Consider the following 16,268-nt stretch of genomic DNA (forward strand, 5'->3'; position numbering starts at 1 on the left):
TGGGAAAAGCTTTAATGATCATTCCAATATGGTGGAACACCAGAGGACTCACACAGGAGAGAAACCCTTTGAATGTCCTCATTGTGGTAAAAGTTTCAGTCATAATTCCAGCCTCGTGGAACACCAGAGAACTCACACAAGAGAGAAACTCTTTGAATGTCCTATCTGTGGGAAAAGCTTTAGTTATAATTCTAATCTGGTGACTCATCAGAGGACTCACATAGGAGAGAAACACTTTGAATGTCCTGATTGTGGGAAATGTTTTGGTCAGAGTGCCAACCTGGTAAAACATCAGAGGACTCACACAGGAGACAAACCCTTTGAATGTCCTATCTGTGGGAAAGGTTTCAGTCAGAATTATTACCTGGTGGAACACCAGAGGACTCACACAGGAGAGAAACCCTTTGAATGTCCTATCTGTGGGAAAAGCTTTAGTTATAATTGTAGCCTGGTGAGACACCAGAGGACTCACACAGGAGAGAAACCCTTTGAATGTCCTGATTGTGGTAAAAATTTCAGTCATAATTCCAGCCTGGTGGAACACCAGAGGACTCACACAAGAGATAAACTCTTTGAATGTCCTATCTGTGGGAAAAGTTTTAGTTATAATTCTAATCTGATGATTCATCAGAGGACTCACACAGGAGAGAAACCCTTTGAATGTCCTGATTGTGGGAAAAGTTTCAGTGAGAATTCCAGCCTGGTGAAACATAAGAGGACTCACACAGGAGAGAAACCCTTTGAATGTCCTGATTGTGGGAAATGTTTTGGTCGGAGTACCATCCTGGTGAAACATCAGAGGACTCACACAGGAGACAAACCCTTTGAATGTCCTATCTGTGGGAAAGGTTTCAGTGAGAATTCTTACCTGGTGGAACACCAGAGGACTCACACAGGAGAGAAACCCTTTGAATGTCCTATCTGTGGGAAAAGCTTTAGCTTTAATGGTAGCCTGGTGAGACACCAGAGGACTCACACAGGAGAGAAACCCTTTGAATGTCCTATCTGTGGGAAAAGCTTTAATGATAATTCCAATATGGTGGCACACCAGAGGACTCACACAGGAGAGAAACTCTTTGAATGTCTTGATTGTGGGAAAAGTTTTAGTCTGAGTTCCACCCTGGTGAAACACCAGAGGACTCACACCGTGGAGAAATCTTTGGAATGTCCAGTCTGCGGAGATTACTTCAAGCATGAATCATCCCTTATTGCACACAAGGTAATCCATATGATGAAAGGTAGATGAGTTTAGAGAATGCTTGAATTTCATTTGTGATCTCCCATTGAAAGTGTAGGTGAGAAATTGATTGTTTGAATTTTGGCCTGATTCATTTTGCTCAAACATTTCTCAGGATTAAATTTGTAAGTAGAGTGAAAAGAAATTGGAAAATGGCTAACTACTAGTTTCTGGTTATCAGCAGAACCTTCTGAATATTTCCTTTTCCGGAATTAGTGGAATTCCTCAAAAAGGAATTTTGGATGGAGCTTTTGTCTGTTTTTTTAAAAAAAAAACAAAGTTTTATTGGTTTTTTTTTATATTTTACAAAGGGGAAAGGTAAGGGAAAAGTTACAAATTTTGGCAGCTGCGAAATACGGTAGATGCACACCCCCCTCCAAACTCATAGTATACATTTGCATAAAATTCAATATTAAGTAATAACATGTAGTCAGTGTGGTAAATTCAATTGGTAATTTCGATCAGTTTATATCAGATGGCTTTTCTTACTCATTTGTGTGATCTGAGCTTTCTTGTTGTCGCCCCATCTCCCCCCACTGGCAGAGTTCCGGCCCCTCCCGTGTCTTGTATGTCTGTTGAAGAGTCATCTGGTTTTTCTAGGAGCAGTTTATTTTTCTCCATAAAGGCCTGCGCCTCTATGGGTGTATTAATCCTAACTCTTGTCTCTTCCCAGAATATTAACATACCTTCAGGCATCAACCATCTAAACCACACCCCCTTCTGGTATAATTTATTTGCCAATTGCGAATAGTGTTTTCTTTTTCCCCTTACTTTCTTGGGGATCTGTTTCAGGATGGTTATCTCCTTATCTTTATATGTCAAGGCTTGCCCCCTTTGTGCATTCAGGATTTCATCTCTTGTACTTTTCCTAAGAAATTTAATGTGTACCTCCCTGGGAACATTGTGTGTTCTAGCATAAACTGAGTTTACTCTATAAGCCAGGTCTATTTCCCACCCCATCTGTTGTTTCTCCTTCTGAATATACTCAGCCAAAATGTTTGTCATGATGTCCCTTATGTTTTCATCATCTGTCTCCATCACATTTTGAAATCTAAGATAAAAAGACATTCTCTCAAACTCTATTTTCATTTGTTGGGTGTCAAGTTCTTTGTTTCCCTTCTGCACACCCTCTATCCCCCCCCTCATCTGAGCCGCCCCATCCTCCAAAAGATCCAGTCTCTGTGAGTTCTTATTAATTTTATCCTGGTTCTCTTTAATTTCTTCTTTCATCTCCTTCAGCTGTCTCTTTATTTCCTCTTGTCCCTGTAGAATTTGTTGAAACATTTGATGAAACTCTAGGTCCGTAGATTTAGGTTGCCTCAAGGCTGTTAACGTTGATTGTGTGCTAGGAGTGGAAGTTGCAGATGTTGGGGCAGAGGCAGCAAAGCCTGACTTTCCAGGAGGTGGTCTTTTAGATGCCATTGTTTATGGAGTAAAGAGTCCAGTCAGTATAAAGAAGGATCAGTCAGAGGGGTAGAACAGCCAAGAGAGTCCAGGAGACAGAGAGTCCAGGCAGAGGGGGATTTTCAAATCACCCTGGCAGATGAGCAAAAGTTTTTCACTCCAAGGAGTTCAAAGGCAAACAATCAACAAGAGAGTTATCCAGGTAGCACGGAGACAAAGACCGGAAGCCTGAAGTTTGGAAGGTGGAGTCAAGTTTCACATTTCATAAAGACAACGGAAGTGTGCCATCTTGCCCTGCCAGCTTCGGGTTTCGAGGCAACAAATAAAGTTTTCAAAGTTCAAAAATCCCAAAGCTTCCAGATCTCATTATTTTATAGGTTTAAGTCCGAAAATCCACTTAGTTAAGGTGTGGCATCTTTGGTTTGGCTCTCCCCCTCCTCCTTCCCTTGGGGCTGAGAGCACACTTGTTTCCAGCCGCTTGTCCGAGGGGGGGAGGGAAATCCCCCTCCCCTCCAGCCGCGCCTCTCCAAGTCAAACCGAAAAAAAAGTTTGCACAACTGACGAGTTTTTAAATTAGTAATGGGGATGGAGGGAGTCTACGCCTCACCGCTCCGCCGCCGCATCCTTCAGTTTTCTTTTTCTCCGCACAGCCTCTCAGCGAAGACGCCCACGCGTCCTCCGATCTGCTCCCCGGTGCCTGGGGCGAGGCGGGGGACCTCCTGCCGGCCGCCGCCGATCCAGGGATCCCTCGTGGTGCCGCCCCTCCGGCAGGACGCCTCTGCGGGGTGTCCTGTGCCCCCCAAGAAGTGGGGAAGCCCACCGGGGAGCCGGAGCGAGCAACAAATTGCCCGTCGCCGTCAGCCGCCGGAACCGGAAGAATTTTGGATGGAGCTTTTGTCTGTTGATTATGGAATTCCCACATGTAGAGTTTCAGTATTCTACCTTGGTTTCACCTGATTTTCAGCCCCAGAATTCCACAGCCCACATAAAAGTAGTCCTCAAGATATAACTATTATGGGCCTTGAATTACGGTTGCATGTTCCAATGGCTGTTAAGTGAAATTGCTTTCCTTAACTACTGGAATCCTCCTGCTCTCCCTGATGGCGCCATTAATCAAATGTGCGAGTCGCTATGCAGAACACTGTCTACTCAGAGCTGGGGAAAAGTTTTGGAGGCCTAGCGCAAGGCCAGGTTTGCCTGCCGTAGGCATCTCTACGCCTCCCCCACCCTCCAAGAAACCCTTGTGCTCTGTATCCTAACACTTGAGTCCCCTTGGCCATTCACTCCCCGTTACACCTGACTCCCACCCCACCCAACTTCACACCCTCCTCCTCCTTACCTTTGAAGAGCTCTGAACCTCATGTTGGGGAGGGAGGGAGGGAAGGACATATATCAGTGCTGGCTAAGATTTTTTGGATCGTGTGACAAAAGCGGGGAGGAGAGCAGGTAGGGCGTGCCCACACACATACTATGCACGCGACCCCAGCGTGCATGTGTGTACGACCAGCGGTCCCCCCACTTTTGGCACTCTTTTTTGCCCTCCCCATGCTCCAGATGCTTTCTAGAAACCCGGGGAGGGCAAAAACAGCCTACACCATCCGCCCGGAGGCTTCAGGAGCTTTCCTGAAGCCTCCGGAGAGCGAAAAACAGCCCTACAGGCAAGTCGGAAGTTCGGGAATGATGACTATGCTCCATCCAACAAGGAATTGAGAGTATTTTTTATGTCCTTGAGAATGCAATAATGTCAGTGGTGGAAAAGATCCACAAATCTGTCTATTGTGGCAAAAGCAAAGATTGCAGAATTATGTTCGAGAGGATCCACACTGGAGAAAAGCCATATCAGTGTTCCCAATGCAGCAAAAGCTTTAGTCAGAATGTCTTTCCAGTTGTTCATGGAAAAGCTCACTACCAGTTGTCCCAATGTGGCAAAAGCTATAACAAGCAGGACAAGCTGATAATACACCAGAGAACTCACACAAGAGAGAAATGATATGAATGCCCAGATTGTAAGAAATATTTCAGTTGAAATTCCAGTTTGAAAATACACCCGAGGGTTCACACAGGAGAGAAGCCTTTTGAATGTCCTGACTTTGGGAAAAGGAATGGTATTTGGGAGTGGTTGGCACAGTAAGTCAATATTTTTTTATGCGTGAAGATTTTGCTCTAGGGTTGTTGTTTTTAACGGGGGCAGAGGTTTGCAATGCCTGGGGAAGGAAAGGCATGCTTTTCACAAAGCAAAGGCTGGTTATGGGAACAGGGCGGCCTAAAATCATTGGTCTGGAGATGTTAACCGTGCTCAAAACATTGGCTGGCCTTCTCATACTTATTGCAGCAGCCACAATGCAAGGAGCTGCTCTTTCAGTACATGCCCCGCAATTGTCAGCAGCTGTTCCGCTTTCTCCGGAGAAGCAGCCGCATCCTGAGTGCTTTGTTTCTCAGCCCCTTCACGGGTCACCCACTTGTGTTGTCCCCTGCCAATCACCACCACCCTGCCCCACCCACCTCCAGGGCTTTCGTCAGGGTGGCCAGGCCCATCATGCCAGTGGTGACGAACATGCTGATTTTTTTCCAGACTCTGGGGGCTGAGTCTCCAGTCACGGGGCTTCCCTTCATGCCTTTGCCATTGCCTCCTTGCCACTCCAGCCCCGGGGCAAAGCAAACCCTTCTTCCTGGAGCTCCACCGAAAAGCAATCGAAGCTTGTCTCCTCCACCGGTGCGTCTGCTTCCCCTTCCCCCTGTTCTCAGAAAAGCTGCTTGTTGGGCCTGGGCACCCAAGAGAAGTGCTGGGTGGTCATTTTCAAAGGGGCGGGAGCAGTTTATGCAGTGGGCAAGCTGCGGGCTACAGTCTGAGCTTCCTCGGTCGGGGCACCTCCCTGGGAATTGCTGCCCGGCCTGGGTGTTTGGATAAACAGGACACTGTGGAAAGGGGAAGGGAAGAGGAGGAGGAGCCTTACCCAGAGGTCATATGGCAGATAAAAGCTGCAAGGCTCTGACATAGTCTTTTCAGGCGAGTCGTCCTCGCCAAGCTCTCTGCCCCCTCCCCAAACTGGCCCGGAAGTGGCGTGTGATTCCTCAGGCAATACCGGCTTCGGGAAATACCCCAGAAGGGCTCCGATGCCACGGTCTCCCACATGCTCCCCTACTACCTGCACATGTCAGTACACCCACCACCAGTATCTGCCAGCTTGCCCTCCTCCACCCACCGTCCATCCTGTGCCCTTTGTCCTTACCTTTGTGAGCAGCGATGAACAGAAGCACACAGCTGAACAGCTAAATTCTGCAAGGTATATATAAGGCTGATGGCTGGAGGAGGGATGGTAAGGCTGGCGGGAAAAGCCAGCCACAAGGAGTGGCTGTAAATCGAGGGCAGGGCTTAATCCTATCACTGTGCAGGCTGAATACATCGTGCTGGCGGGCCATATCCAGCCCGGAAGCTGTAGTTTGAGGACTCCTGACATAAAGCTTCCCCTGGTTGGTTTTTGTTCTGTGGCACTAAGGCCCAATAGTCTCCCAATTCCATGGAGAGGGGGCATGCTCCCTTAGTCAATTTCCTCACTGAAGAGGTAGCAGAAAAGAGATTTCCAAACCCCAACTCCTGATTGTGACTCACAAATGATGGTTGCCCAGTGAAGCAGAATATGTTGCACTGGTTTTCCACTGCATTAGTAGGAGTTCCAGGACTCCTTGTGCGCAACTTCAAAAATATTCATAGTCTAGCTTGTATCAGTGTTAATCTAAATTGGGCTTCACAAATCCTGGATGCAATAAACTAAGGCAGGTTCAGGAAGCAATCCTTGGAAATGAGCAGCTTTTGATTGTCTACTAAGGTACAATCATGGCTGCAAACAATTTTGGGATATGTGCTTGCTTCAAACCTGACTGAAAGCTCATAGAAGGTGACATATCCAAAAACAATTGGCACAGAAAATTGCACACTATACATTTCTTTTCTACTTAACAGAACTTCTGCCCTGGCTGCTAGACCTTCATGGGTCGAAAACTCTCCTTTTGGGGGCCACTGCCATTAGCATCATGAGAGTCCTCTGCTGCCTCCACCCGTGTACTTCCTCTTGTCCCAGTGGCCTACAAAATCACCTCCCATTTCAGCCTATTCACAAAGAAAATACCTTCACCTCCAGGTGATGGGATTTAGGACAGGACATGACCTTAACCCAGGGGCCCTGAAACTTTTTAAATAGGGCCAATTCATGGTCCCTCAGCCCTTTGGGAGGGCTGGACCGGCTGGGTGGGCATGACTAGATGGGCATGTGACTAGATGGGCATGGCCAATTCAGTCCTTTGAACAATGTACAAAAATTAAACTTTTATTTTGTTTTGTTCCTGGGGGTGTTTTATTTGCTTTTGTTTGCATGTTGCTCTTTCTGTTGCCTTTTCTTTTTACTAGATCATTTTTCAGTTCTTCAGGAGTCTAGTGGTCCATTTCAGGAAACTCAGTTTTGAAGCAATTCTTCTCAGCCCCAAGGAATTTATAATCAACATCTCTCTCTCTCTCTCTCTCTCTCTCTCTCTCTCTCTCTCTCTCTCTCTCTCTCTCTCTCTCTCTCCCTCTTTATCTGTGTGTCTCTCTTTCCTCTCTCTTTTTTTTCTCTCTCTCTCTCTCCCTCCCTCCCTCCCTCTGTATGTGTGTTTCTCTTTTCTCTCTCCCCTCTCTCTCTCTCTCTCTTTCTTTCTTTCTTTCTTTCTTTCTTTCTTTCTGTCTCTCTCTTTCTTCCTCTTATTCTCTCTCTCTCAAGTTTTATTTTTTTCAATCAAAATATCAAATCAATGCGTGAACAGTGTGCCACCTGAGTGTCATACATTCTAATACAAATAAAACTAATCAAGTTAAACATAACCCTTGTGTTCCATGTGCTTATATATTACTAATAATGCATATTTATATTAATTTATAGTCTCATTATTCAATTTGTCCACATTTTCTGTTGTTATTACTTTCATTTTGTTATATAAAAGGTGTACACTAATGTTCCCCATTTTCTTGTTTCTATCACTATATCTCCCTCGCTTTCTCTCTTTTCCTATGTCTCTCTCTCTCTCTGTCTATCTTCTGGAGGTGAAGAGAGTGAAAAAGGGCCGTTTTTGCTCTTTTTATGGCCTCCTGGGCCTCTATGCACCCAGTTTTTCACCCTCCACAGCTCCAGAAGCATTCTGCAGGCACAAAAGGCTCCTTTTTTGCCCCAAACCTGGCCATTTTCACCCATTTTTTTGGCCTTCTTTCACACACACACCCACATCCAGAAGCATTCTGCAGACCAAAATTGTTGGCCTTACCTTTCAGTTCCAACCCGCGGGGCTCCCGAAGGTAAGTCCTGCACTCGGCTGAAGGGTGGGCGGGGCAATGTGGCCGGGCCAGCCTCGTGGTCCTGCACGGGTTATATTAATGACTTCAGTGGGCCACATGCAGCCTGCAGGCCGTAGTTTGAGGACTCATGCCTTAACCCCATGCATTGAAAAAAGTGGAAACAATATCGGTCCATTAAGGAAGGAAGGCTGGAGGCAATAGATAACAGGAAAAAATCAATTACACATGTCTGACAGGATTAGGATGAATGAAGTGATAATTAAGGCCCATCATAAGCCTTTGCGAAACAAGTAAAAATGATCAAATAATAAAAGCACACAAAGGCTTCCCATTTCCTAGTCTGCTCTTCCCACTTTCCACAATAAGACACCAAGGCTCCACTCTTTCCTTTTACTTGGGTCTCTTGCAACCGTGGAATACACCACCCCCAACAGGTGAATGTACCTTCTGACCTGTGGTCATCCCTCAGTTTTTCAGGCCAATGGCCTGGGAGGATTCTGTCCACCGAAATTACTCAGAGTATGGGTACCTCTTTTCCAGAATACGGATCTGCTCAGTGATGCTCAGCCAGTCACTCAAGAGTGAACCTCTCATTTGCCTTTTAACCCTTTCCCACACACTCTCTCCCTTTTCCCTACAGAAGGTCCTGTGCTCTGGCAAATCCTGCCTGCCCTCCAGACTCTGTTGGTCTTTCTGCGGTTAGGAAATGTACAGAGGGAGCAAAATCCAGAGAAGGGATTTTTTTCTCAAGCGCATTCACACAGAGAGACACACATACTTTCACCTCCTCGGCTTTTAAAGTTAAAATTTAGAGGTACTCACCTTTCCAAGCAGCCTTTGAACTCAACATTCAAAACCCCTTTAAAACCTTTGTTCCAAATGGCCAAGGTCTGGGAAAAATCCACCCACAGACTCAATGGGTCTGTGCCAGCAAGGGAGAATTACCCAGGTCAGGTCCATCAGTCAGGTTAGTTTGGAGACCCATAAGGGTTGCCAAATTGTTGGAAGAAATGTCCATCTGAGTTCAGTTCCAAGTGGGAAAAACACTGGAAACACGGACACTGCTTGGAAAGATGGTTTAATGGTGGACAGGACCACATGGTTTGAACTCCTGGGCAAAATGAGCATATAAATGAGAGTGAAAAAAAGATTAATACCCTCTCTTGGCCCCCATCTTAGAGCACCCTGTTCCTATGTAAGAAATGTATTCTGATTGGTCGTCTGGAGTTCCAGGCTTGGTTGAGCCTTGCTTGAGCGATGCAATCTCCCCAGGTGGTGAGTTCTGTTGCTAGATGGGTAGAGGGCTAATCCTATTATGTCCTGAGGGTGAAGATCTATTGTGTTGTAGATATGGTGGCCCAGTCTTTCTGGGGCTGTTAACAAAGCTGGAGACTGCTTTCCAAGATCATGTTTCTCCTTTTCTCATGCAGAGAGGTATAATATTGTGCTTTTTAATATTTCCTAGAAGATTTCATTTTTCTAGGAGAGAGGTGGGGGCTAACTTCTTACAAGTTGAAATACTAAAAAGAGCAAGAGATGATGGATAAATATAGAATACTTAACATAGCAATTGCTTCATTAAAGATTAGAAAACAGGTAGAAAGTAGAAATTGGGAATAGTATGTATATTGATACATAATAAAATACATTCACACTACTATATACATGTAAATGTTAGAAGTTAAAAGGTATCATGTATACCTAAACAATATTATTATTAGTGTAGTGTGTAAAATACATTGACCCAGACAATACATTGTTCACCAAGTAGTTACAGATGTATTAAAAGTATAAATATTTTTTTTTTTTAAAACTATCCCAGTGGGGACAAATTATATTTATCAGCCATGGATTTGTGATTTTGGAAGGGAATAAAGTGGGGCAGTAAGACAGGGAACAGAAAAATTTGGAAGACCTTATGGCTTTGCTGGAAACTGCAAAAGTTCATTGCAAAGAATGCTTAGAACCAAAGCTCCTGAAGGCAAGAAAGAGCAATGGGTATGGTTCCAAGTATAAAAATAATAATAGTTTATGTCACGATGAAGGATTAAGTGCAGATTAGAAATAAATATTGAGTTTCAATATACAAAAAGGGGATATTAAAACAAACACGAGGGAAATAGCAGAACATCCAACCAAAAAACCCTCTTTCACAGCAATGTGGACAATACCCGTTTTTTCATTCACAAAAGTTATTTAATGCCTTTTTTAGAAATGCAATGTTTTCCACCATATAATGTCTTTTTCACAGCTTGTTAAGTCTATCCCCGTTAGGAGACTAGAGTTGTCGCAGCAGAAGTTAGTAACGAATGTGTCGCTGAACAGTCACTCACAGCCACCGGAGGTAAAACAAAGAATAGCTTTACTTGAGTAACAAAAATAGGATATTTAGTCTCCAAAAACAGTCTTGAGTTATGTACACAGTCTATTTACAATAAGTTGAAGTTACAGTTGCTCAACTCACGATTCACCATGTAGACAGGTAACTAACATACAGACTAGCCACCATCCAATACACGGTCTTCTCTCCAATACTAAGCACATACAGTAACAATCAGGAAAAACAGGAGAACTCCGTAATAGTTCCTACTTCCTTATATGGCTGCTTAAAGCAATAGCATCCAATTACCTCTCTCTTGCACTTAAAGTAACAGATACATAGTTACAATCATTGCTTATATACATTGCCAAGTCAAGGCTAGGGTTATATCCCTAACACAGCTCCAACACCAAGGCAGTTTATTTTTTTATTTATTTTATTTGTTTGATTTGTCAATCGTTTAAATGATAATTATAAGAATAAACATGAGCATGAATCAAATGGGTACGAATAAATGGGGACAGTAGGATAGGGACGATGGGCACAATGGTGCGCTTATGCAGACCCCTTACAGAACCATTAGGAATGGAGTGAGGTCAATAGTAGGCAGTTTATGGTTAAAGTTATGGGGATTTCAAGATGTAACAAATTTGGAACAAATAAGAGACATCTTGGTGCTGCTACCACCAGGGTAACAAGCAGCACCTCCAAGAAGACAAGATCGCAGCAGGGGTTGTTCATGAACCTAAGAACCCAGGACTCAAAACCACAATGCTTTTTTCTTCTTGAGCTACAACCTCTGTGCATATTTTTTTACCATGTATTTTTCAGCAACTTACTGGGGCCACTCAGAATCTCTGCTTATGACTCACAGATATTTTGTGCAAAGGAGATGCTGGCTAGGAAATTCTGGCCTCAAAATCCGGAAGACATTCAGGATGCAGAAGGATGAAACTGAACGTAGCGTTTCTCTAAGACACATTAAAATTAACATGAGGGAAATAGCAGAATATATAAAAAACAACCCTCTGTTAGATCTGGGCAACGAGAGACAGACTGCGGACATGAAGTAACTCAACAGCTCATTTTATTAGTAGTAGTAGTGATCCAGCTTGCTCTGTGGTCGGAGGGTTCCCCTTTTATAGGGATGGGGCACGCCCATTGACCAATCAGAGGAATACCTGTTTCCCGCTGTAGGAGCGGACCTGAGGGAAGACTTATCCCGATATATGTTAATATCTAACACCCCTCCCCTCCTAGATGGGACGTTGCGGTAGGTGACATAGTCCTTTAGGTAGGTGGGTGTTTGTCTTGCTCGGGAGGAACGTCGGAGTTCAGGTTGTGTTGAAGTACTTGCAGGACTGGTTTCCTGTTGGTTTGAAGTAGTTGCAGGATCGGGTGCTTTTTCTGTTTCTGGAGGTCTTGCGTTTTCGATGCTCCTTTCCCTGGTATCTTGTTCGGCTGCGATGACGGGGGTTTGCTCAGCGGCTGTGATGACGGGGGGTTGCTCAGCTGCGTGCGTGATGTCCTGTCCCCCGCTTAGCTCGCCGGTGTCGTCGTTTCCTGGGATGAAGTTTCCCTGTGGTTGTCTTTCTGTGGACAGGAAAATTTCGCCCTCATCCCTTAAGTTGGAGTGTGCTAGGCGACCTCGAAGCTGATCGATGTGCCTTCTCCAATTCCGCCCATCTTCAAGCTCTAACAAATACGATCGAGGGCCCATGATGCCAATGACCCTCGCCGGTATCCACAATGTCCCCCCTGTGTAATTTTGAGCATAAACAGTGTCTCCTTCTCTAAAAGACCTGACCTTACTTGTAGAGTCTGGAGGAGCCGAGGTAGAGTAATTCGGGTGGAGCCTGTCCAGGTGAGACCGTAGGCGGCGACCCATTAGTAGTTCAGCGGGGCTCCTACCCGTCGTTGCGCTCGGGGTAATGTGTTGAATGAGGAGGTAATGGTCAATGCGTGTTTGCCAATCCCCCGGGCCCATCCTGGCGAGGGCCTCTTTCGCGAACCGCACCATTCTTTCTGCCTGACCATTGGACGCTGGATGGAATGGCGCGATGAGGGCGTGTCTGATTCCCAACCCTGCTAAAAATGTTTCAAACTGCATGGCCGTGAATTGGGGCCCGTTGTCCGATACTAACAGATCTGGTAGACCATGGGTGGCGAAAAGCCGCCTAAGAACCTTTATAACTGCCTCTGCCGTGGTTGATGTCATTAGGACTACATCTAACCATTTAGAATAAGCATCTACAACTATGAGGAAGGTTTGACCCTGGAATGGCCCTGCAAAATCAATATGAATGCGTGACCAGGGTGCCTTGGGTTTCTCCCATTCTGTGGCGGGCGCTTCCGGGGGTGCTGGTCTCGACTCCTGGCATGGGTCGCAAGTGGCCACCCACTCCTCTATTTCTTTGTCCATATTGGGCCACCACACATAACTTCTCGCTAACGCTTTCATTCTCACGATCCCCGGATGACCCATATGTAAAGCATTCAATACATTTTTTCGTAGAGCAAAAGGAATAACAACTCGATCCCCCCACAACAAACATCCCTGTAACACGGAGAGTTCGTCCCGTTTAGACCAAAACATTTTGAATTCCGGGCCCACATTTCCCTTTGGCCACCCCCTCCATACCCAAGTTTGCACTTGCTTTATTAAATTGTCCTTCGAGGAGAACCTTGCAACATCGTAAGAAGAAACCGGTCCCGAATCCAAACAGTCAATGAGCAATACCGGTACTTCTGGAGTGGGGTCTGGCAAAATGTCTGGTAATGGGCAACGGCTGAGCGCATCTGCGTGTCCTAGAGTGGAGCCCGGTCGATGAATTAACTTGTAAGAGTATGCAGCCAGGAAAACAGTCCACCTGGTCATGCGTGGAGAAAGGGAGACCGGAGTGGGGCGATTTCCCGCCAAAAGTCCTAACAGCGGTTTGTGATCAGTAATGAGTTCAAAATCGCGGCCGTAGAGGTATTCATGGAAACGTTTCACACCTGCAACGGCAGCCAACGCTTCTCTGTCCATTTGGCTGTAGTTCCTTTCGGCCGATGAAAGAGTTCTGGAGTAGAAAGCAATGGGTGCTTCTTTTCCGTCGGGCATCCTGTGGCTGAGGACTGCTCCAACCCCGAAAGGCGATGCGTCGCAGGTCAATACCAGCGGGAGGGTCTGACTGTATTGCACAAGTAGTGAGTCAGTGGTGAGCAGGCGCTTTACCCCGGCGAATGCTGCAGCTTCGGCTCGTCCCCATCTCCATGGTGCGTTCCTCTGGAGTAGACGGTGTAGTGGCTCAGCAACGGTCGCCTTCTGTCTCAGAAAAACGCTGTAGAAATTAAGTAGTCCGAGGAAGGCCTGCAACTCGGTTTGATTTCGTGGTGTGGGGGCGTCCTGGATCGCCTTAATTTTCTTTTCAGTGGGGTGAATTCCCTGACCATCAATTCTATAACCCAGGAATTCTACACTAGGCACGTTAATTTGGCATTTTTCTTTTTTAAGGCGGAGGCCCTTCTCTCTGATTCTGGCCAAAACAGATCTGACTCTTTTGTTTAGTTGCTCCTCGTTTGCAGCGGACACCAAGATATCGTCAAAATATGGGACGACTCCCGGTATCCCTTGCAACAGTCGTTCCATGACGCTCTGGAACAATCCTGGAGCAATACTTACGCCGAATTGTAGCCGGTTGCATTTAAACGCTCCTCTGTGCGTCACTATAGTCTGGGCCTCCGCTGTGGCGCTATCTACTGGCAGTTGCTGGTAAGCTTGTGCCATATCTAACTTAGCGAAAACCTTTCCTGGCCCCAATGAGTGCAATAGGTGCTGTACTACGGGCACCGGATATGCGCTCTGTTGTAGCGCGACATTAATTGTGCATTTATAGTCTGCGCAGATGCGGACTGATCCGTCTGGCTTAACTGGGGTCACGATAGGTGTCTCCCAACGCGCGTGATCTACCGGCTCAAGGATTCCTTGTTCCACTAACTTATCTATCTCTTTATCTATTTTTGGGCGGAGTGCAAAAGGCACTCGTCTCGGTTTAAGTCGGATTGGCGCCACATTTGGGTCTAAATTGAACGATATTGGTTTGCCCACATACTTACCAAGACCGGAGCTGAACACATCCTCGAACTCCTTAAAGATCTTTTCAGCGCTGCTGTTTCTCACGGCGTTGATTCCGGTGACTTCTAATCCCAGGGCTTCAAACCAATCAAGCCCCAGGAGGTTCTGCAATGGCGCGCTGGAGATGGTCACGGGCAGCTGGGCTTCGATGTCCTTGAACTGGATGTGGAATGTGCCTTGGCCCACGATGGGGACTTGGTTCCCCTGGTAGTCTCGTAGCAGGACGTCAGGAGCGCGCAGTTGGCTCTTTCTGAGGCTGGGAATGGCCTGTTTCATGGATGCCCATGAAATGATCGTCAGGGTTGATCCTGTGTCAACCTCCAGCTCGCAGGGTGAGCCCTCCAAGAGGACTGTGACTTTCAGCCTTTTGGGCCGCTTAGGGCGGACCTGATGTATCGTGGTGAGATACGTTCGCAACTCCTCTCTCTGGGTCAACTCTATCTCATCGTCTATATCCTGAGAATACTCTCGTTGAGCGTCTTGGTAGAACGCTCTTTCGGCTCTCTGTGTGAATTCTCTCTGGGGATACGCTCGCTCACTTTCTTGTGAGTAATCTCTCTGGGAATACGCTCGTTCAGCTCTTTGGGAAGTTTCTCTCTGGGTAAACACTTGTGGATTTCTCTCTGGGCGCCCTTTTTGATTTCGCCAAGCCCCTGGGTTGGGCTTCTGTTGGCGGTACATGGGTGGCTGCCGTGAGGCAGGGACTCCGCTCCGGCACACTCGTGCGATGTGCCCAAGTTTGTTGCAGTGCGAACAAACAACGTTCCTGAACCTGCAAGTAGACCTGGGGTGATTCCCTCCGCAGCTTGCGCAGGGCGGCAAACGGGATCTGGGTTTTCCCCCAGGCCTCCAGTGACTGCTCTGCATTAGGTGACTGTCCTCGAACTCGGGATCCACGTAGTCGGGGCTTGCGTCTTCGTAGTGGACTCTGGTTTGTCTCGGTGCTGGCTGGGTTTCGTTGACCCTTCGTTGTATGGTCACTGCTGATTTCTCCGCTGATTCCGACGCTCTTGCTTTGTTCAATGCTGACTGTAGGGTTAGATTCGGGTTGGCTAACAGTTTCTTTTGCAACGAAATGTCTCTTACCCCACAGATGAATTGCTCTAAGATATGCTCTTCCAAATCCCTGTATTCACAGTGGGCTGCTATTCTTCGTAGAGCTGCAACAAATTGGTTAATGGATTCTCCCGCCTTTTGAGTCCTCATGTTGAATTCTTTGCGGCTGACATGGCGGGACGGTTTTGGCGCGTAATGTGTTTCCAAGGCTTGTTTCAGCGTCGCCCATGGTACTGCTTGTATTGGAGTAGGCGCGGTGAGGTCTCTGGCCGTATTGAAGACTTCCTTTCCGCAGTAGCCGAGGAAGATATTTTTCTTTCTTGCATCGGTGATCCCCGTGTACTCATTTGCTTCGAGGAAACACTCGAAGCGAATCATGAAGGCTTCCCATTCGTCGGTTGCTGGGTCGAAAGGAGCGGGGGGAGCATGCATCGCCATCTTCTCAGTTTGAATTTGCCGCGCTGCGGTGATCTGAGATGGCTGCCGGAATTTCTGCCGAATTCCTGGGCTGGATCAAATCCGGAGATTCTTGAAGTAGCGTTCTTCGTCCTATCTGTCTCTCAATCCCACCTTCGTCGCCAATGTTGGATCTGGGCAACGAGAGACAGACTGCGGACATGAAGTAACTCAACAGCTCATTTTATTAGTAGTAGTAGTGATCCAGCTTGCTCTGTGGTCGGAGGGTTCCCCTTTTATAGGGATGGGGCACGCCCATTGACCAATCAGAGGAATACCTGTTTCCCGCTGTAGGAGCGGACCTGAGGGAAGACTTATCCCGATATATGTTAATATCTAACACCCCTCCCCTCCT

The 16,268-nt window shown here is 46.5% G+C and overlaps 1 long non-coding RNA gene across 1 annotated transcript in view; it reads right to left on the reverse strand.

Annotated features, from left to right (window-relative positions):
• Window positions 1–7,392: 7,392 nt before the first annotated feature.
• The window catches only part of LOC309384302, a 43,891-nt gene continuing 35,015 nt past the window's right edge, over window positions 7,393–16,268 (reverse strand). The window contains exon 2 of the long non-coding RNA XR_014174034.1: window positions 7,393–7,446. This is a non-coding gene — a long non-coding RNA (uncharacterized lncRNA). The remainder of the gene's footprint in view (window positions 7,447–16,268) is intronic.

This window comes from Natrix helvetica (genome assembly GCF_964273705.1).
Source record: "Natrix helvetica genome assembly, chromosome: 1".
Taxonomy (NCBI): domain Eukaryota; kingdom Metazoa; phylum Chordata; class Lepidosauria; order Squamata; family Natricidae; genus Natrix; species Natrix helvetica.